This window comes from Rattus norvegicus, assembly GCF_036323735.1.
Source record: "Rattus norvegicus strain BN/NHsdMcwi chromosome Y unlocalized genomic scaffold, GRCr8 chrY_unlocalized_17, whole genome shotgun sequence".
NCBI classification, from domain to species: Eukaryota; Metazoa; Chordata; class Mammalia; order Rodentia; family Muridae; genus Rattus; species Rattus norvegicus.
This window is the reverse complement of record NW_026947375.1, coordinates 128,754-150,956: the sequence shown is the minus strand read 5'-3', so window position 1 is coordinate 150,956 and position 22,203 is coordinate 128,754.

Genomic DNA, 22,203 nt, shown 5'->3' with positions numbered 1-22,203 from the left:
CTTCCCAGGCAGAATGGGGTGAAAAAACGAGTATCTGGCCCCCAAATCTCAGGGCCCCAAAACATATGGGATTCCACCTCACAGCAAGTGGACACCTTGGTCCACAGAGCTACAATAGGCTCAACAGGAGAGGACCTCCGTTCCACCACCCAATTCAAGCTAAATCCACAGATGGGTGTACAACCTGTCCCCACTGACTACAAAGGCCCCTTATCCGTGGGAAGTGTCGACCTTATTTTGGGTCGATCGTCTTTAACCTTAAAGGGACTTATTGTTCACTCTGGAATAATAGATCAAAATTAAACGGGTGAACTTCAAGTTCTCTGCTCTTGCCCTCAAGGCATTTTTTCCATCTCCTCAGGTGACAGGATTGCTCAATTGATTATCCTTTCAAGTTTACATGATCATTTTCCTTCTTCTGGCGTCCCTAGAGACACCGCGAAGTTTGGCTCTTCTGGGACGGATTATGCTTATTTAATGATGGACCTTAATTCCAGACCCTCTTTAGAGTTGAATATAGAAGGGGAAACTTTTATGGGGATTCTACATACAGGGGCTGATAAGAGTATTATCTCCTCCAGCTGGTGGCCTAAGGCATGGCCTGTCATTCAATCATCCTATTCCTTACAAGTATTAGGGTATGAGGCCAGCCCCACTATCTGTTCACGTTCCTTGATCTGGCATGCTCCAGAAGGCCAATCAGGAAGGTTAATTCCTTACGTCCTCCCTCTTCCTGTTAACCTGTGGGGGAGGGACATCTTACAGGATCTAGGACCGACATTGACCAATGAGTATTCTCAACAAGCTGTTGAGATTATGAAGAGAATGGGTTACAAGGAAGGGAAGGGATTAGGAAAAAAAGAACAAGGAAGATTAGAACCAGTCCCACAAGAAGGTAATGTAGGAAGGCATGGCCTGGGTTTTTCCTAGGGGCCATTAAGGGTTCTATGCCCATACCCTGGCTTACAGAGGAAGTCACATGGATTCCTCAATGGCCTCTATCCTCTGAAAAATTGGAAGCTGACACTAAGTTAGTTAATGAACAATTGCAGCTTGGTCATTTAGAACCCTCTATTTCACCATGGAATATTCCTATTTTTGTGATAAAGAAAAAAAATCAGAAAAGTGGAGACTTCTCCATGATTTGAGAGCTATTAATGCACTGATGCGTTTATTTGGCTCAATCCAACGAGGCCTACCCTTGCTCTCTGCCTTACCTAAACAATGGAAGATAATATTTAAAGATATTAAAGACTGTTTCTTTTCCATTCCCTTGTGCCCACAAAACAGACAGAGGTTTGCAATTACTATACCAGCTGTTAATCATCTTGAACCTGATAAGAGATTTCAGTGGTAGGTCCTGCCTCAAGGCATGTCCAATAGCCCTGCTATGTGCAACTATATGTGCAACTAGCTCTTGAACTTATAAGGAAGCAATTTCCATCTTTGCTTTTGATCCATTACATGGATGATATTCTTAAGTGCCATAGAGATTTAACAGCCTTACAGACCTCATATCCCATCTTAATGAAAACATTGGCTCATGGGGACTACAAGTCGCTACAGAAAAGGTTCAAATTCCAGAAATTGGCTTATTTCTGTGATCGGTCATTTATCCTGAAAAATAGTTCCTCAGAAATTAGAGACTCGCAGAGACCATTTACATACCTTAAATGATTTCCAAAAAATATTGGGAGATATAAATTGGCTGAGACCATTTTTAAAGATTCCCTCTGATGAGTTGAAACCTTTATTTGATATATTGGAAGGGAATCCTGACATCTCCTCTCCGAGAACATTGACGCCAGTCGCAAACCAGGCCTTACAAGTTGTAGAAAGTGGCTTACAGGATGCTCAATTACAGCGCATTGATGAAACCAAGCCTTTTGATTTATGTGTTTTCAAAACTATACAATTACCAACTGCTGTCTTGTGGCAGAATGGGCCTTTATTGTGGATCCATCTCAATGCATCTCCTGCTAAGATTATTGACTGGTATCCAGGTTGCTCAGCTTGCACTCCGTGGGTTGAAACCAGCTGTTACACATTTTGGGAAAGAACCCAAAATTTTGATAATATCATACACAGCAATTTAGGTTCAAACATTAGCTTCTACTTCAAATGCTTGGGCAGTGTTAGTTACTTCCTTTACTGGACAGATTGATAATCATTATCCAAAACACCTGATCCTATAATTTGCCTTAAGCCAAGCCATTGTGTTCCCACACATAATGTTTCAGGAACCACTTGTTGATGGGCTTGTAGTGTATACAGATGGGTCAAAAACTGGTGTAGGTGCTTATGTGGTCAATAATAAGGTAGAATATAAGCAATATAATGAAACCTCACCCCAAGTTGTAGAATGTTTAGTGGTGCCTGAGGTCCTTGAAGCCTTCCCAGGCCCGCTTAACATTGTTTCAGATTCCTCCTATGTGGTTAATGCAGTTAAGGTTCTTGAGGTGGCTGGACTACTCAGGCCTTCCAGTAAACTTGCTCAGATATTTCAACAAATCCAATCTACCCTTTTTGGCAGGAGATCCCCTGTATTTATATACACCTATTAGAGCTCACTCGGGCCTTCCTCTTCAAATGTCCCGCAGAAATGACCTAGAAGACCAAGCTACTATAGTGATTGCAGTAGCCTTGTCCCCCCAGTTAGACGTAGCAAGAGAATTTCACAGACAATTACATGTGACAGTTGAAAGTTTACGCTGCCGATTTGCTTTGACTAGAAAAGAAGCTAGGGAGATAGTTACCCAACGTCAAAGTTTTGTCAATTCCTGCCTGTACCCCATGTGGGAGTTAATCCACAAGGAATCCGACTGCTACAGGTCTGGCAAATGGATGTTACTCATATCCCTTCTTTTGGAAGACTTCAGTATCTGCATGTTTCTATTGATACATGCTCTGGCATCATGTTTGCTACACCTCTAACAGGGGAAAAAGGCCTCGCATGTAATTCAACATTGCCTCGAGGCGTGGAGTGATTGGGGTAAACCCAAACTCCTTAAGACAGACAATGGACCAGCTTATACTTCTCAAAAATTTCAACAATTCTGCCACCAGATGGATGTGACTCATCTGACTGGTTTCCCGTATAATCCTCAAGGACAGGGAATTGTAGAAAGTGCTGATCGCACTCTCAAATCCTATTTAATTAAACAAAAAGGGGGAGTCAAGGAGGCTCTACCCCCAGTACCAAGAGTAACAGTTTCCATGGCACTCTTCACCCTTAATTTTTTAAATACTGATGCCCAAGGCCATACTGCGGCTGAACATCACTGTTCAGAGCCTGATAGACCAAAAGAGATGGTAAAATGGAAAGATGTTTTGACTGGTCTATGGAAAGGCCTAGAACCTATTTTAATAAGATCCAGGGGAGCTGTTTGTGTTTTCCCGCATGAAGAAGACAACCCATTCTGGATACTGGAACGACTGACACAAATAATTCTGACGCCTAGAAATGACTCGCGGATGGATCCCTCGGAAACTACCTCTAGCCCTCACACTGCCTCTTTGGATTTGGGTTCCTAGTACTTCAAAGAATGGGTGGGGGTTGCTCTGTTTGGTACAGCCATATGCTGTGGATTAGTGTTCATGCTATGTTTGGTTTACAAACTCAGATCTCAACAGAAACATGACAAGGTCATTGTCACTCAAGCACTTGTGGCCATTGAGCAAGGGGCCTCCACTGGAATTTGGTTATCTATGCTCAGGAATTAGTCAGCGTCTGAGTTCTCTGCTCTTGCAATCCATGGATTTGTGGATCCATTGCACTAGGATAAGAGAGATTCAATGATTCTTTAATCAGCCCTTCTACATTGCTGAGGTTTCCTCATTGCACACGATAAGGTGATCATGATTTCCCCAATAACTCATTTTCTGGCTGACCTCTATTGTAGAGTTCGCCCTAGGTCGTTTAGCAGTTACTGTCACACAGCACTGCGGTATCCAGAGACAGGCAACTTTCCTTATGCACAGACCAATCTAAGACATGGAGCCCGGTGGCCAAAGGGTTAACCTACGACGGATATGGCTGTGACATTAGAGGAATGACCTAAGACAGGAGCCACAAAAGATGAATGTAACTGCAGAGGCCTAGACAAGCCTCGTTCTAGTAAAACAAAAAGTGGAAGATGTGGAAAGCCTCGATAGCATTCGCCATCACAAGATGGCTCTGGCTTCCGCTGTGCCCCACGTGGAAAGCGGCAAAAGCATTCGCCATTACAAGATGGTGCTGGCTTCGCTGCGCCATCCAGACTTCCTTTCAGGAAACTAGCTGTGTGCGAATGTGCAAGGGTGTGTTCACGCCAAGACTTTGCCCACCCCAGGGCGTGCCAATGAGATCATGGGTAAGCGACCAATAAGGGGTGGACACACCACATTAGGGTGTATATAAGCAGCACCATATTGTGGCTCCGTCTCTTCCTCTTCAAGATGCAATAAACGCTTTGCTGCAGAAGGATACTGGTGTCCGCGCGTCGTTCTTGCTGGCGAGAGGTTGGGTGCATGACAGGAAATGTTTACGTACTCCATCTCACTAAAGCTAGTGACTTATCTTTGCTTCATTAGTACATGCTATGAATGGAAAAGTTAGTCATGGTCTAAGATTTAGGAACAGGAGTTTAGAAGATTCTTCTAGATAATATTTTCTCAGGTTCATTCCCTTGACACACAGTTCAATTTTCTTCGTTTTCTCTGTTTCCCAAAGGCCAGTATTTTCCCTACAGACCTTTAATTGAATGCATGTGTATTTCAATTTTTATTGTATATTTCTTGATAGGTGACTTTATACTTATTCCTGAATGTGTACTCAAAAATTCTCTTTTCCACTACTATTTTCTGCAATGATTTTCTCAACAAAGGCGCCCAGCTCTAGAGTGATTATAACAGTGTAAATAGGGTGTACCTACTTCAAGTGGTAAACTCCAAATTTCTATTTCATCCAAAAATTCCCAGATAACAGTAAAGCATATGACCACACAGAGTATAGAATTTGGTTCTCAGGTCCCTTTTGATCTCGGTTCTTCAATATCTCTGTTCCATTGTCTCAGGGTTAGATTTGAGGTTTTTGGATGTTTTACCATGATTCTTACCTGAGGCCAAATATTAGATAGAGAAGGATGGGAAGTGATAAGAATGACTTCAGGACCAGGGAAACCTAAACTTCAATAGTTTCATAAGAACAGGAGGGAATCTATTTGCCATTGTAATTTGTGGACTCTACATTCTTGTCCTAGTTGCACTGAATCCATATTAAAATTCCCCCTAACTTCATAACTGTTGGAGCCACCAACAGAGACCACTTCCTGAGAGACACAGTTAGAGCATGTCAAATGCAGAAGTGAATGTTAGTGGCAAACCAGTGAACTGAAAATGGACATCTTGTTGGTAGATTTTGAGAAAGGATTACAATAGTTGAAGGTGCTGTTAACACCAAATGTCAATGAACCAGAGCTTTCTGGTACTAAACCAATATTCAAAGAATGACATGGACAGACAGATGTATGGCTCCAAATGCGTATGTGGCAGAGGATGGCCTTGTTGGCACCAATGGAAGGAGAAGCCCTTGGTCCTACCTTGGTTTGTCTCCCAGCTCAAGGGAATGTCAAGGGGCAGAAGTATGGTTAGAGAAGAAAGGATTATGAACAGGTAGTGATCTTATGGGCAGGAAACTGAGAAAGGAAATAATATTTTAAATGTAAATATAGACTCATCCAGTTTAAAAACACTAAAATTTGATAAAACAAATAAAACAATAAAGATATAAAATTAAGGAAAACTATCAACTAATCACAGTTATTTACTCGAAAATATAAAGTGGTATTCAGAGTAATACTAGTGGAAAGACAAAGATGTTGAAGTCCAACTAGAAGCACTTCTCTCTCCCAGATATCAGTGTCAGACACAAACTGCACTATAGGTACCCAAAGCTTGGAGGAGTTTACTCTGAGCTGAGGACACAATACTTGACCATCCCTTCTTCTTTAGGACCTTTACTTTGGACAAATAGAATAAAGGCCATAGCTATCAGAAAAACAACTGTGCACTCTCCAACTCTTGGATTTGGAATAAAGAAATGAATGATAAAAACCCTCTGACATCTCAGAACTATAAGAACTGGGAAGTCCAGATGCTTCTGTGAAGCTTCCAACTCTTGATTACCATATGTGCAAGGCTCAGATCAAGTCTATCTCTTCAGCAATACCATTCAACCCCTACCAAGGCCTCTCTGAGCTTTCCCCAGTACCACTTATTTCTTCATTTTTTTATACTAAGACAAAAGTCAAGCTTCCTTCTCCCCACCTGTGATCTCTTCATCTTGTTTGTTCTCTTTCCCAAATGGCTATTTACTCTGAATTAGTGGCCAATTAGTAAAGGGGAGAGGTACTGAAGCAATATCTGAGAGGCAGTTCCTGTCAGGACAACACTTGTTACATCACAGAAGAAGGTAGGGCTGTCCAAGTTGCAACAGATTTTTCATGGAAGTCCTATTTATGATGTCACTGAGAACTGCCATGGCCTACCTGCTGAACAGCTTTCCTTACAATGACCAGATTCGAGGGTGTCCTTTCCAGGTCCATCTGCTGTGACACAGTGGATACCATTACGTACTCCATATCTCTAAAGCTACAGAATTCTCTCTGCATCACTAGTGGTTACATGCTCTGAATGGAGAAAGTTAGTCAGTGGCTTGGCATGGGTGGAAAAGATCTAGGAATATGGAGTGCAGGAGATTCTACTGGATACTAATTTTATTCCTAGTTACATTCCTCTGGTCTATAGTTCAATTTCCTCAGATATCTCTCTTTTCTACAGGCCAGTATTTTCCCTAAAGACCTTTAATTGAGTGAATATTTTATTACATTTTCTTATTGTACATTACTTGATAGTGGAATATATATATATATATATATATATATATATATATATATTGCTGAATGTGTAATCAAATGTTCTATTATCCGATTACTTTTTTTTTTTTTTGGTACGATTTTGAAACAAAGGGGGCCCAGCTCTAAAGTGAATAGAACAGTGTAAATATTTTGTATTTACTTAAATGATAAACTCCCAAATCCTTATTTTATCCAAAAATTACCAGACATTAAGAAAGCAAAGAACAACATTGACTATATAATGCACTTCTGCAGTTGCATTAGATAGCAGTTCTCTAATATCTACCTTCCTGTGTTTCCATGGCCAGACTTGAGGGTTTTGGATGTTTTACCATGATTCTTTCTTCAGTCCAAACATAAGGTTCATGACATGGGACGGGAGCAAAGTGGCTTGCGGTACAGTGAATCTTCCACTTCAATAGGTTCATAAGGATAGGATGTAGTTTATTTGGCTTCGTCATTTGTGGATTCTAAATTCTTGACCTAGTTGCACAAAGTCCATGTTAAAAATTCACCAAACACCATAACTGAATGAGGCTCAAAATATATCTTAGTCATTCTGATTGTTGTGCTGTGGAATCTCAGGATTTTTTTTTTTGATTTCCATTTACCTGATGGCTAAGGATGTTGATATTCCTCAGTTGAGAATTTATTGTTTAGCTCTACAAACACACACACACACACACACACACACACACACACACACACACTCAGCAACCAAATGTAGATAAGAGTGATGAAGCTAAGGAGTCTATGCTGCCAGTGAACTGAAAACGGACATCCTGTTGGTAGATTTTGAGAAAGGATTAGAAGAGCTGAAGGTGCTTTGAACCACGTAGGAACAACAATGCAAATGAACCAGAGATTTCTGGTACTAAACTAATATTCAAAGACTGTACATGGACAGAACTATGGCTCCAACTGCATATGTGGAAAAGATAGCCTTGTTGGTCACCAATGGAAGGAGAAGTCCTTGGTACTCCCTGGGTTTGACTCCAGGTTCAAGGCAATGTCAAGGGGCAGTAAGGTGGGTTATAGAAGACGGAAAGCGAAATCGAATAGGAGAATTATGAAAAAGAAACTGGGAAAGGAATTAATATTTGAAATGGAAATGTAGAAATATCCAATTAAAAAAGCAATACATTTTTATAAAAAATTAAAAAAAAATGAAAGAAAGAAAAGAAACCTGCCAGCTAATCAAACCCATTGACAGAGAAAAATGAAGAGTCACTCTCAGGGAATGGTTTTCAGAGTAATACTAGTGGAAAGTCTGAGATGATGAAGTCTCAACTAGAAGCTCTTCTTTCCCAATTATCAATGTCAGACACAAACTCCATTATAGGTATCCAAAGCATGGAGGCGTTTACACTTAGCTGAAGAGACAATACTTGTCTTTCCTTTGTTTCTTCAGACCATTTTCTTCAGGACAAAAAGAGTAAAAGCCATGAGCTCTCAGTAGAACAACTTTCCCAACAACTGGCTTTTGGAATGAAGAAATTGATTATATAAACTCTGTGACTTCCAGGAACCACAGCAAGCAGTGAAGTCCAGATGATTCTGAGAAGATTTCAACTCCTGATTCCCATGTGTGGAAGGCTCAGATCAAGTCTATCTCTTCAGCAATCCAACTCAAACCCTACCCAAGTCTCACTGAACTTTCCCATGGACCATTTATTTCTTCCTTTTTTTTATACAAAGGCAGAAGGCCAGCTTCCTTCTCTTTTATCTCCGTCCCAAATGGCTGTTTAGCCAGAATAAGGGGTCAATGAGTTAAACCTAGAGGTCCTCAAAGAATATCCAAGAGGCAGTTGCTGTCACCATGACACTTGTGACATCACAGAAAAGGTAGGGCTCTCCAGGATACAAGAGAATTTTCAGGGAGGGCCTAATGAAGATTTCACTGAGAATTGCCATCGTCTAACTGTTGAACAGCTTTCCTTACAATGAACAGATTTGAGGGTGCCCTTTCCAAGAGTGTCTCCTGTGACATACTGGAAACCTTTACTTACTATATATCTCTAAAGCTAGAGACTTCTCTTTGCTTCATTTGTACTTACATGTTCCGAATAGAGAATGTTGTTCAGGGGCTTGGCATCGGTAAAAAAGATATAGGAACATTAGGTGGAGGAGAATCTTCTGGATAATAATTCCATTCCCAGGTCCATTCCTCTGACATACAGTTCAAGTTCCTAGGTATTCTCTCTTTCCCAAAGTCCAATATTTCCCCCCAGACGTTCAGTTGAATGAATATTGTATTACATTTTCTTATCGTACATTTTTTGAAAGGGGAATTTATATATATTCCTGAATGTGTACTCAAAAATTCTGTTTTCCAATTTTATTTTTTGCAATGATATTGGGAACAAAGTGGCCCCAACTAAAGCATTAATATAACAATATAAATATTGTATATCTACTTCAAATTATAATCTCCCAAAACCTTATTTTATACAAAAAATTACCAGCCGTCAATAAAGCAAAGGGCAACATGGACCCGAAAATTCAGTTCTGAATTTCCTTTAGGGTTGAAAAATTTTGCCTAGAAAGTTTTGTGGGTGTATGTTTGTCTTTATCCCTCCACTGGTGCTCCATCAGGGCTACAGGAGTTGGCCTCTTAATGTTCCATAACACCAATGTAAGTCAAACCTTAGGTTACCCCCATTGATTCGTGGGTACCTCCCTTATCCCAGGTCTCTTACTCATCCTGGAGATTTCCCCTACCTCCTCATCTCTAAAAGTTCCAGATTTCCTTTCATTCTCATGACTATCGTGTCATATCTTTTGTCCCTTCCCACACAGCATCCATTCTCCTCTTCCTTCCATCTCCCATCTAGTTCCTTCCCTCAATCTGCCTCCTAGACTATTTTATTCCCCATTCTAAATGAGAGTCAATCATATGCACTTGGGTCATTCTTCTTGTTTATCATCTTTGTATCTATGACCTTTGTGGAAGATGTTCTGTAGTTTATGGATAATATGAACTTTTAATTGATCAATTTCAACAACCCTGCTGAATCATATTTTTATAGTAGTATGTTAACATTGAACATTATAATTTATTATGAGTGAATGTCAGGAGGAGCAAATTTAAGTAAAAAGAAACTTAAAACATATATCAAATCACAGATTATAAAAATTGATCTAATAATAAAAATTCTCTACTATAGTAAGGAATTATTATATCACAGGCAATTTTTTAAGTGATACCATAAATTTGGCAGACAAATGATGTTTTTACCAAATAATTATGGATAATAGGACTAAGATCAAATAAGATAAATATATTGTTTTCATTTTGTTATCACTTGCTGGCATTTTTCCTCAAACATCATGTATATAGCATTAAACATTATGGTATTAGTTTTAAATTTTAATATTTATTTTAACCTAACCTATAAAGTAATAGGATGCCTTATGTTATGTTTGTAGACATTCAACCTCATCCTCGCTTCCTCAGTTCTTTTTTCCGCCTGCCCCATGTCCCTCACCACTTATACTAGTCTCTCTTCATTATTCTTGAATCTACACTCGTATTCCACATGTTGAATATCTTCCATACCATACTGTTTAAAACCCTACTTTCTAATCTCTGCAACCTATACCAGTTAAATGAACTCAATCCACCCACAGCTTCACATAAATACAAGTATATTAAAAAGAGATTCTTTGATATATATGAGAAAGAACACATGATTTTGCCATTCTGAGTCTTTCTTATCTTACTCGGTATATTTTCTATTTACATCAATTTTCCTGAAATCATCATAGTTTAGTTTTCCTAGGGCTGAATGAAATACCATTGTGTATATTTTCACATTCTTATGTATCTACGTATCAATAAACATTCCTTACTCTTCTCAATAAAAAAGCAATAGATTTCTTTGTGAATAATGATGTGAAAGCTCAGATAGGGCTTGGGGATTTAGCTCAGCAGTAGGCCCTGGGTTCTATCCCCAGTTCAAAAAAAAAAAAAAAGCTCAGATAAAAAAGCCAAAATTAATTACTGACAAATTTTCAAAGAGAAAAATAACTAACATATTTTTGGTTCTATGAACTAGAGCAGTGTATGTTAAAGTTAAAAAGGATGTGGTATTCATACTATTTTTATACTAATTAAAAATGTAGAATATTCAATACTTTAGAGAATGCTTATAAAATTGGACATCACTAAGTGATATTTCCACTAAAAATTTAATCTTTTTATAAAATATTTTAGTTACATATATATATATATATTTTACCTTCAAAATAAAGAACATTAAGAAGTTACTGTCATAAAATTCAATAACAACACCAATGACTGGTTATATGAATAAACAACAGACTAGGAGTTATTGAAAACATCTCCAGTTAAATAAAGAGACTTATAAAAGAGATAGAATTTTAACAGAAATGCACATGTCAATCAAAATACAATAAAATCCTGAAACTCTACTAAGATGATTACTATACATTCCTATGTCCTAAGTTTCATCAACTAGCATGGTACAGGAAGAGAAGTTATATGTCTGAAAAATGAATTCATATTTAACATAGTAACTTTCTTCATAAAAGCCAAGCAGACACTTCTCTATTTTGTTGCTTAAAAAGTATGTACAAAGCACGGACTTTGAATATAACACTAATATTTCAAAACTATGATTAAATATGCAAAGATCTTAACACAAAACCCAGGGTTTTCAGAGCAACCATACAAACTTAAGAAGGAAAAGAAAACATTTTTAAGTACATAGATATGCGTAACGAAGTCCCCAGCTAACCAGTAACAGACGGGTCAAATTTATCGTTCTATATATTGCATAGAATACTCTCTCCCAGTTCTTTATTCCTTAGCATATGTTATTGCGTATGTTTCTCTGTTTCTTATGTTCTGAGAGCAAGTGGTATTTCTCAAAAAATTAGTTCAAATCATCTGATCTTCACTCCAACAAAAAGAAGCTGTTTACATTAGAGAAAAACAATTAAAGGTTCTCGTTCTTTATTGTGCAAAATTTATATTTGATTTTGTATGCTTAATATGCTTCTACACCTTAGTGATGACCATTCAAGATTGGCCTGAAATCCACCATTTTTAAATCACAATGTAATAGCCCTTTAGCTAATCACAGAAAAGCCTTCAAAGTGTATTTACATAGGTTTATTTAATACAAATTCAGCTTATAGTTTAAGGGGAATAGTGATGGAAAACAACTTTTCATACATTTTCGGTACCTTCACATTATTTTATAGCTAACACACTGCAATAGAATCAAGATCAAATTATTAACATCTTACTAAGTTAAAATGAGAATTTTTTCTTTGTATAGTACAGAACGTATCATTGAACATTTTTGAGACAGTATTTCTTTTATATCCCTGGAGGTACCAGAAACTCTCTCTCTCTCTCCATCCCTCTCTCTCTCTCTCTCTCTCTCTCTCTCTCTCTCTCTCTCTCTCTGTAGACAAAGCTTGCCTCGAACTTAGAGTTCTGCCTGCTTCTGCTCTCCAGTGCTAAGTTTAAAGGCCTGTGCCACCACACCCCGTGATTTTCTACATCTTTAACAAGCTCTTGTCTGATTTTATTCCAAATCTTATGAAGTTAGTTCCCTAAAGAACCTAGAAGAAATCCAATAACAAAAATGTATTTTACAAATATAAGTCCCTCTTCCCGAGTTCCTGATTGATCTAGTAACCTAGCAAGCTCTCTGAGGGAACTGAAAACAACAAAATTTTGCTTTCATTAGAGGAATAAAGAAAAGGCCTTCTGACTGCACAATCTCATGATATCACAGAACAATTCTTCCAATACTACAAAGTGAAATCTTATAATGACTCCTCTACCTGAAGCCAAAGTTTCTTACCTTCTATTTGTTTGTGCACACTGTGACCACCATTTCATTTTAACCAGGTTTAACACAAAGGTATTCTCTGCCCCAAGAATCCATTTCTACTATATTGACATATTCGGCCATGTTCAGTTAAATTTAAGCAACAACCACACCAAAGTCAGGATTTATAAAATATCCAAAAGATACATGGGAATAAATGCTACAAAAATAAATTTATACCAAATAAATAAACAAAATGTCTTTTACTTTTTGTAACACAACATCTATCCATTTTCATTTTATTGATTGGTTCTGTGTATATTCATAAGCCAAGAAAATTGTATTTAAGCCAGGAAACAACTTGTGAGATTTAATTCTCTCTATTATATAGACTATGAAGACTGAACTTAGATATCAATGCTTAATGGAAAGCAATTTTACATGTTGTGTCATTTCACTGTTTCTCAGATTTTTTTTGTATACTTGAAAAAGTATAGCTAAATCTTGTTATTTAATATTTTTCCCATGCCTTTTTATTTTCTACTTAAATTATGAGTGATAAGTCCAAATGGGATCTGATTATATATATTGACCCCATACGTATTGTTGTAAAAATTATAAGGCAAAGTTTTATATGCTAGATAGTATACATTTGGGAGAACATTATACTTGAAATTAGGTCATTCATTTTCATTAGTTTTCTCTGAATGACTATTATTTACTAATTTGTATTAAATTTTTAGAAATATCGTGTGTTTGTTTGTGTGTGTGTGTGTGTGAGTGTGCCTGTGTGTATACATACATATATATATATATATATGTATATTTGATAATTCAAATCTAATAAGACCAGAGAAAGATGCTTGAGTGGTATTGATAATTTATGGATGCAGTGAATTTTTGTATATGCTGTATAAATAACCTTGAAAATATATTCTGTGTATTTTTTAAAAGCAATTTTTATATATGTATACTAGATCAAACCTGCTAATTGCAGTTTTAGCTTTTTCCACACTAATATTATCTCATTAGATGTCTAGAAAGAAATTCATGGATGCATGAATCATATCTTAACACCAACTGTAGGTAGACTCAATGATATATCATTCTTTTGCTCAGCTTTAATTTATAAATTATATATTTAATTTGGTCTATTTATATTAAAAACGTGTGCCACATTTTATATATATATATATGCATAAATATATATGTATATATATGTATATGTATTCATTGATAACTTCTGTCAACAAACATTAAGAATTAATGATTTATATACATTATTACAAAATCTAAGAACATTCAGTTTCTTCCATAAACAACTACCATAATGCATAAATAATAGAACCATTTCCTGATTGACACGATTAACAAAAATCATTTGATGTACCATTCCTATAAACATATTTTGATATTATCCATCAGTTTCTTCAAGGAGTTTTTTAACTTTTAGTAAAGGGAAATATAGTAAAATTGAATCAAAAATGAAGTCAGTATTTTTTCAATTCATATTCCTTCAAATAGTAAAATATAGTTTTGTTTAAATAGGTCATAATAAAAAGGGACATATTGGCCCTAGACAGCAAAAGAGACCAAAGGAAATTAATGCCAAACTCTAATATTTGTGCCAATATCAGAAATGGGAAATGATATTTTACTATTAATTTAATGAGACAAAATGTCATTTTTATTTAATAATTTTTCGTGAGTATTTTTTGTATTTTCAGTTCAAATGTTATCCCCTTTTCTCCCTCTCCCATAAATCCCCCTCCAGTTTCTTTGAGGATGTTCCCATTCCCACCCACCCACTTCAACCTCATTGCCCTAGCATTAAACTAAACTGGGGAAACAAGTCTTCACAGGATTAAGGGCTTTTCCTTCCAATCATGCTGGACAGTGCATTTCACACATGTGGCTGGAATCATTGGTTCCTCAATCTGTACTCACTAGTGGGTTGTTTAATCCCCCGAATTTCTGGTGGGATCTTGTTGGTTGATATTTTTGTTCTTCCTGGGGTTTTGCAAATCCCTTCAGCTGATTAAGTATATTCTCTAAAACCTCCATTGAAACCCCCTTGTTTAATCCAATGTTTAGCTGCAACCATCCCCTTTTATATCAGTAGGGATCTGTCAGAGCCTCTCAGGACACATTCACATCTGACTTCTATCAGCAAGGGTTTGTGGGGATCAGCAATAAAGTCTGGATTGGGTGGCTGCATATTGGATGGATCCCCACGTGGGGCAGTCTCTGGCTGACCCTTTCTTCAATCCATGCTTAACTCTTTATCATTGTATTTCCTCCCATGAATATTTTGTTCTCCCTTCTTAGAAACAATGTAGCATCCACATTTTGGACTTCTTTCTGCTTGGGCTTCATATGACCTGTGACTTCTTTCTTATGCATTCCACACTTTTGGGTTGATACACACTTCCAATTAATTTATACTATTTGGGTTTTTACATCACACAAAATAATAATTTCAAGTTCCATCCTAAGAATTTTCTGCAAACATTGATTTTGATAGCTTAGAAGTACAGGTGTGTAAATGTACCACATTTCCTTTATCCATTATTCTGTTGAGGGACATCTGGGTTCTTTTCAGCTTCTGGAATATATATATATGTATATATGTATATATATATGTGTATATATTATGTGTATATATATAATATGTATATATATTATATGTATATATATTATATGTATATATATTATATATATGTATATATATGTGTGTGTATATTATGTGTATATATATTATATGTATATATACGTGTGTGTTTATATATATATATATATATATATATATATATTGTTGTTATCAACATATAGCATCATGTGTCCTTGTTATATGTTGGAGCATCTTTTGGGTATATACCCAAGAAGTGGTATTGCAGGAACCCCATGTAGTACTAATTTTGTGAGAAAATTCCAGACTGATTTCCAGAGTGGTTACACCAGCCTGCAATCCCTCCTACATTGGAGTAATGTTCCTCTTTCTCCACATCCTTTTAGGCATCGTTTTGTCAACTGAATTTTCTATTTTTTATCTTAGCCATTCTGATTTGTATGCTGTGGCAGCTCAGGACTTTTCTTGATTTCCATTTACCTGATGGCTAAGGATGTTGATACTACTCAGTTAAGAATGCATTGTTTAGCTCTATACACCATTTTGAAAGGACTATTTGATTCCCTCTAACATAATTCTTTGAATCTTTGTATATATTGAATTTAGCCCTCTATCATATATAGGATTGGTAAAGATCTTTTCTTAATGGGTTCGTTGCTCCTTTTTCCTAATGACAGTGCCCTTTGCCTTACAAAATCTTTACAATTTTATGAAATTCCATTTGTCAAATCTTGATCTTAGAGCATAAGCCATTGGTTTTATGTTCAGGAAATTTCCCCAGTGCCCAAGTGTTCGATATTCTTTCGCATTTTTCTTTTATTAGTGTTAGGTTATTTGGTTTTATGTGGAGATCCTTGATACACTTTGACTTGAGCTTTGTACAGGGTGAAAAGTGTTGATTGATTTCCCTTCTTCTACATGCTAATCTCCAGTCTAAACAGCACTGTTTGTTTAAAATGCTATCTTTTTTCCATTGGATGGTTTTGGCTCCTTTGTCAAATATCAAGTTCCTGGTGTGTGCCTTCATTTCTGGGTCTTCAAATCTATTCCATTGATGTGGGTATCTGCCTCTGTTCCATAACCATTAAATTGTTATCATTACTTTTCTTTTTTTTTTTTTTTTTTTTTTTTTTTTGGAGCTGGGGACCGAACCCAGGGCCTTGAAATTGCAAGGCAAGCGCTCTAACACTGAGCTAAATCCCCGACCCCACTATATTTCTGTCATACATTTTGAAGTAAGGGATAGTGATTCCCAAAGCGTTCTTTTATTGTTGAGGATAGTTTTCCCTATCATGGGGTTTTTGTTTTTCCAAATGAGTTTTCAAATTTCTCTTTCTACCTCTATGAAGAATTGAGTTGGAATTTTGATGGCGATTGCCTTGAATATGTTGATTGCTTTTGGCAAGTTGGCCATTTTTGCAATATTAACGCTACCAACCCTTGAGCATGTCAAATCTTTCCATCGGAGATTTTCTTCATTTTTTTTTTCTTCACAGACTTGAAGTTCTTGTCATACAGACCTTTTACTTGCTTGGTTAGAGTGGCACTGTAGTATTTTTTATTATTTGTGACTAATGTGAAGTTGTCATATCCCTAATTTCTTCTCAACCTGTTTATGCTTGAAGTAGAGGAAGGGTATTGATTTGTTTGAGTTAATTTTATATCCAGCCACTTTACTGAAGTTTTTTATTGGCTGAATGAATTCTCTGGTTGAATTTTTGGGGTCACTAATATATACTATCATATCATGTACAAACCATGATATTTTGACCTCTTGCATTCTCTTTGATCTCCTTTTGTTTTCTACTTTCTGTGAATAAGATTTCCAGTACTATATTAAAGAAGTAAGTGGAGATTGGGCCACCTTTTCTATTCACTGATTTTTGTTGTATTTCTTCAAGGTTCCCTCCATTTAAGTGGATGTTGGCTACTGATTTTTTGTAATATTGCTTTTACTATGTTTATGTATGGACATTGAATTTATGATTTGTACAAAATCTTTAACATGAAAAGGTATTGATTGTTTTCATTTTTTGTCAGCATCTAACAAGATGATCACTTGTTCCCCTACCCTGTGAGTTTGTTTATACAATTGATTTTTTTATATGCTGACCTCCAGTTGAACCATCACAATTTCTTGAAAGTTCTGTCATTTTTCCATTAAATGATTTTAGCACCTTTATCAAAGATAAAGTGACCATAGGTGTTTGCATTCATTTCTGGTTCTCCAGGCTTGGATATCTGGTAAAACTTCATGGATGGAGAAAACAAGATATTCCATGACAAAGCCAAATTTACAAAACATCTTTCGACAAATCCATCCCCACATATGATAGTAGATGGAAACTTGCAACACAAGGAAGGAAACTACACCCTAGGAAAGAGTAGGGAATTAATCTTTCAACAAACCCAAAAGATGATAGCCACAAACGTAATTTCATTTCTAACAATAAAAATAACAGGAAAAAACAATACATTTTATTTATTATCTCTTACCATCAATGGACTTAATTCTCCAATAAAAAGATATAAAATAAGGGATTGGATACATAACGAGGACCGCATATTTTGCTGCATACAGGAAAAACACCTTAGTTATACAGACAGTCACTATCTCAACGTAAAAGGCTGGAGAGAAATTCCAGGCAAATGGTCCCAAGAAACAAAGTGGAATAGCCTTTCTAACATTGAATAAAATTGACTTTCAACCAAAGATATCAAAAATGATAAGGAAGGACAAAATAATTGTAAAAAAAATAATACTAAGATGAACTATCAATTCCAAACAACTATGTTTCAAATGCTAGGGCACATAAATTCACAAAAGAAACATCACTAAAGCTCAAAGCTTATATTGTCTCGGACACAATAATAGTGGGAGACTTCAATACTCCACGTAGATCAATGGATCATTTTTGGAAACTGAAACTAAACTGATACAGTAAAAATAACAGAAATTATTATCCAAATGGATTTATCAGATATTGAAAGAACATTTCATCCTAAAACAATAGAACATACCTTTTTCTCTGCACCTCAAAGTAACTTCTCCAAACTTTCCCATATACTCAATAACTAAACAGGTCTCAATAGATAACAGAATATTCAAATAATCCCATGCACCTTATCAGATTATCATGGACTAGGGCTTGTCTTCAATACTTTCTTATTTTTATATTTGTTTTTATTATCGATATTTTCTTTATGTGGTATTTTTCAAACATCATCTCTCTTGATAGTTTGGCACTACGCATTCCAGGTTGGGTTTAGCCTAGCAGTAATCCTTCCATTTTTGCCTCTATTGTAGCAAGAGTGAGAGCTAAATTCCATTCTTGGTTATATACTACATTTTGAATGAACTCTTTGGGCACACAGTGCATTTAATGTTTTCCTCTTTACTTAAATATATATTATTACTATCTCATCTTACAAATTTGTAGTTTGATAATGACATTTTTAATATCATGATTTCTGAATGAATCTTTTGATTTTATTTTCTTTATATTTTATCTCCATTTAAATGGATTTTTCTTTGTGAATACTTTCTGTCTTTAAGTGTGTTTGTGTCTTTAAGTGATTTTATTATTGTTTATCAATGACAAAATGCAATTTATTTACACCAGCAGCCATACAGGAAGGGGAACACAAGAGTTAGTTGGCTAATTGTATAGTATGGGTTACTTATTCAAACATAAAAATCTCTGAAACAAAGGACAGTGATGAATTTCACACTATCCTCCCCCAAAAATCCCAGCATAAAATAATTCCCAGTAATGGCCTGAGGTCATGTGCTGTTGGGTAGTAGTTTATGGAAGAATAAACCCACTAACCACAGAAAATTTAAAAAGCACTTTCTTCCATACACACAGATACATAATAGGATTAGAGAGTGGAAAATAAAGTCAATTGAAGAAGATGTAAAGAAGTATGTTGTTACAAGAAAACGAGGACAAGGGAAGAATTTGAAACCACTTTCAACTATACAATGGTGAACATTTGTTCCCAAAAAGTAGTTTGTGTGCCAGAACAATAATAGCTGGACTGAACCACCTTTTATCTACACAGAGAGGGGAGCTAAGGCTCTAATGGGAACAATAAAGAGAGAAAACCAAAACAATAGCAAAAGGGGTATTAATATAAGCAATCCGTTAATGCAAACTACAACAGACATCTTTATGTACTAACCAGAAATCGCAGGAAAACTAAAGTCATATTTCAGCGCCCTATCTGATAACAAGAGTGAGCAAGCCGTGGTCTTTCTCGCTTTCATGTTTTTCAAGTACTTTACAGAAGTAAGAATCTCAGACTCCTTTTTCCATGATTTACTAAAGGGTTTTATACGCCTCAATTTATTAAGTAATTATTTAAAAGCATATGTAGCTCCTGACAAGGTTTTATTAAAGTTCTCAAACTTCTTGGACTAAGATTCCAAAGTGTAAGTAGGTCCAACCTGAGCTGTAAAACTATGACAAGGCAATAATAACAGGTATTTTCAAGGCCCAAGCACTATAGCACTGTACTATTGAGTACAGTGATCCAAATTAATTCAAACAAGAGAGAAGGAAGAAAAAGGGTTAGAAATGTTGTGAAGTATCAACACCTTCCTTGTGTATGTCAGCATTCAAGGTTCTGCAATAAGTCTTAAGATGCAGTATCCAAGTAGCAATGGGAGGAAAGAACTCAGGAGAAGACAGGGAGATAAACTAGCATGGCAGCTGTATGTAAGAGAAAAATGTAGACATGAACATGTCCCGTAATTTTGAAAAAAGATTTTTTCATTATTTTCTCATTCCAATCAAAACAGACATCCCTGAATGATTCTCTTGTAAGACTTCCATAAAAGAGTTAAAACAAAAACCAACATAAAAATTGAAAGTTTGAAAAGAAAAACAAACAAACAAACAAACAAACAAACAAACTTGTGTATGTTTCAGAGCAGGATCACAGGGAAATGAGCTGAATCTTGTCAATATGAAACCTAGAGTGGCAAGCAGGACCTAGATTAAGAGCTGCAAGAGAAAGGCAGGGGAGCAGTGACAGGAACATGGCCAGGTCTGAGAGATAAGGCTGGTCCTTTACAGGGGCACAGAATGAGGTAAGAAAACACTTCAAGTAAAGCAGCACCTTTCATTTCTGCTCACCTCAGTAATCCCATCTTCCAATAACCCCCATTTAGGGAATAATACAGAAGAGTTATGGTATGTATGTCATTCACTTCCCATTTACTTTAAACCCTGCACCAAAGTCAGGAAATTACAAACTTTCTAACTTCCAAGAAAAAAAATACAGCCCCAGGTATAAGGAGGTCCTGAGGACCAAATGACAAACTGCAATATGTGAGAGTAGAGAATGTGGAGACGTCTCATTCAACATAGCAGAAGTGTGACGGCCCAAGCCAAAAAGGGAAAAGGCAACCATATCAGGTAAACCAGGTCTGCTTCTCATAACATTAAACTCGTTTGTATTATTCTTTCCTTTATAAAAAAATAATTTATTTGGACTTACATTCCAGAATATAAGAATCAGTGATGGATGATATCAGAGCAAAGATACACAGGCAGAGGTTGCTGAAAGATTACATCTCAGAACACAAGCGGAAGGTGGAGAAAACTGGATTGAAATAGCTTCAGTCCTTTAAACCTCAAAGCCTACCCCTAACTACATACCTCCTGCAACAAGGACATACCACCTAGTAAAATTGCAATTTTTGGCATTTTCATATTCTTAACTGTACTTAGTTCAAATCACTTTCCAGCTCAATCTTCATTTTGAATGAAGCTGATTTATCCTGCAATGTGGCTGTACCATCTTCACTTCCTAATATTGGCTTTCATCATGTGGATAATAGATGGTTCTGGATGCATAGGGGATGTTTTTATTCCTATATATTACTCCCTTTATGTACTATATGAGTAGTGACATTTCAATGAGTTTCATTTGGAGAAGGTATAAATGGTAGAGCTTACATATACGGTTTAAACCTCTATTGACATTTTTTAGAAAATATCAGGTATCCATTCTTTGTTAATAATTTCTTCTTTATATGATAAACAAACAATAAAATTTTAGTCAAATCAAAATAATTCTCTATATTTTAATATCCAAAGATACAGAAGAACATTAAGATAATGTGTAATATTAAATCAGCTGAACTGCATGTTCATTTAATTAAGAATAACCAGAATCATTGATAGGTTTATGGAACATATTATACGATCAAATACCAAAGCATTGAATATATAGTGGCAGAAGAAGAGGGTCATTTTATAGAATGTACCTTACCTTCAGATCCAGTATTTTCTTTCATGTAGCAAGAATTCAATTTAACTACTCTTCCTCAGTATTTTTCATCCTCTCATTGATTCTACTTTCAAAGCTCTATCCTATAACTCGCACGATTGTTAAATTTAAAACCAAGAACAGTACATGTGTCAATCATTTTCTGCCTTTCCTGATTTGTGTTTTATTCGGTTCAAAATGGTCATGATGTGTTGAAGTCATGAAGAATTTCTGGCTCATTTGATGAAAATTTTCTGAAAGCATATGTTATTCATAGTTTTAAAATACTGTTGATATGCTAAATAGTAGTGGATATTATAGTTAAAAATCATCTGGATAAGGAATTTTTGCATGTATATCATAACACACTAAAATACTAAAGATAAAAAGTATAAGAGCTAGAATTTATTACTATTTTTACTCTTCTCGGGTTTGCAAATTTACAAAATCTGAGCAAATGACTTCTTTCGGTGAAATTCACATTCATGAGCTAATAAATTCTAATCAAGCTGCTGTGTCAGCTCCCATAAACTTGGATTAAATTCTAATTGCAATCCAAAATGCTTGTAGTAAGTAAATGGGCAAATACTTT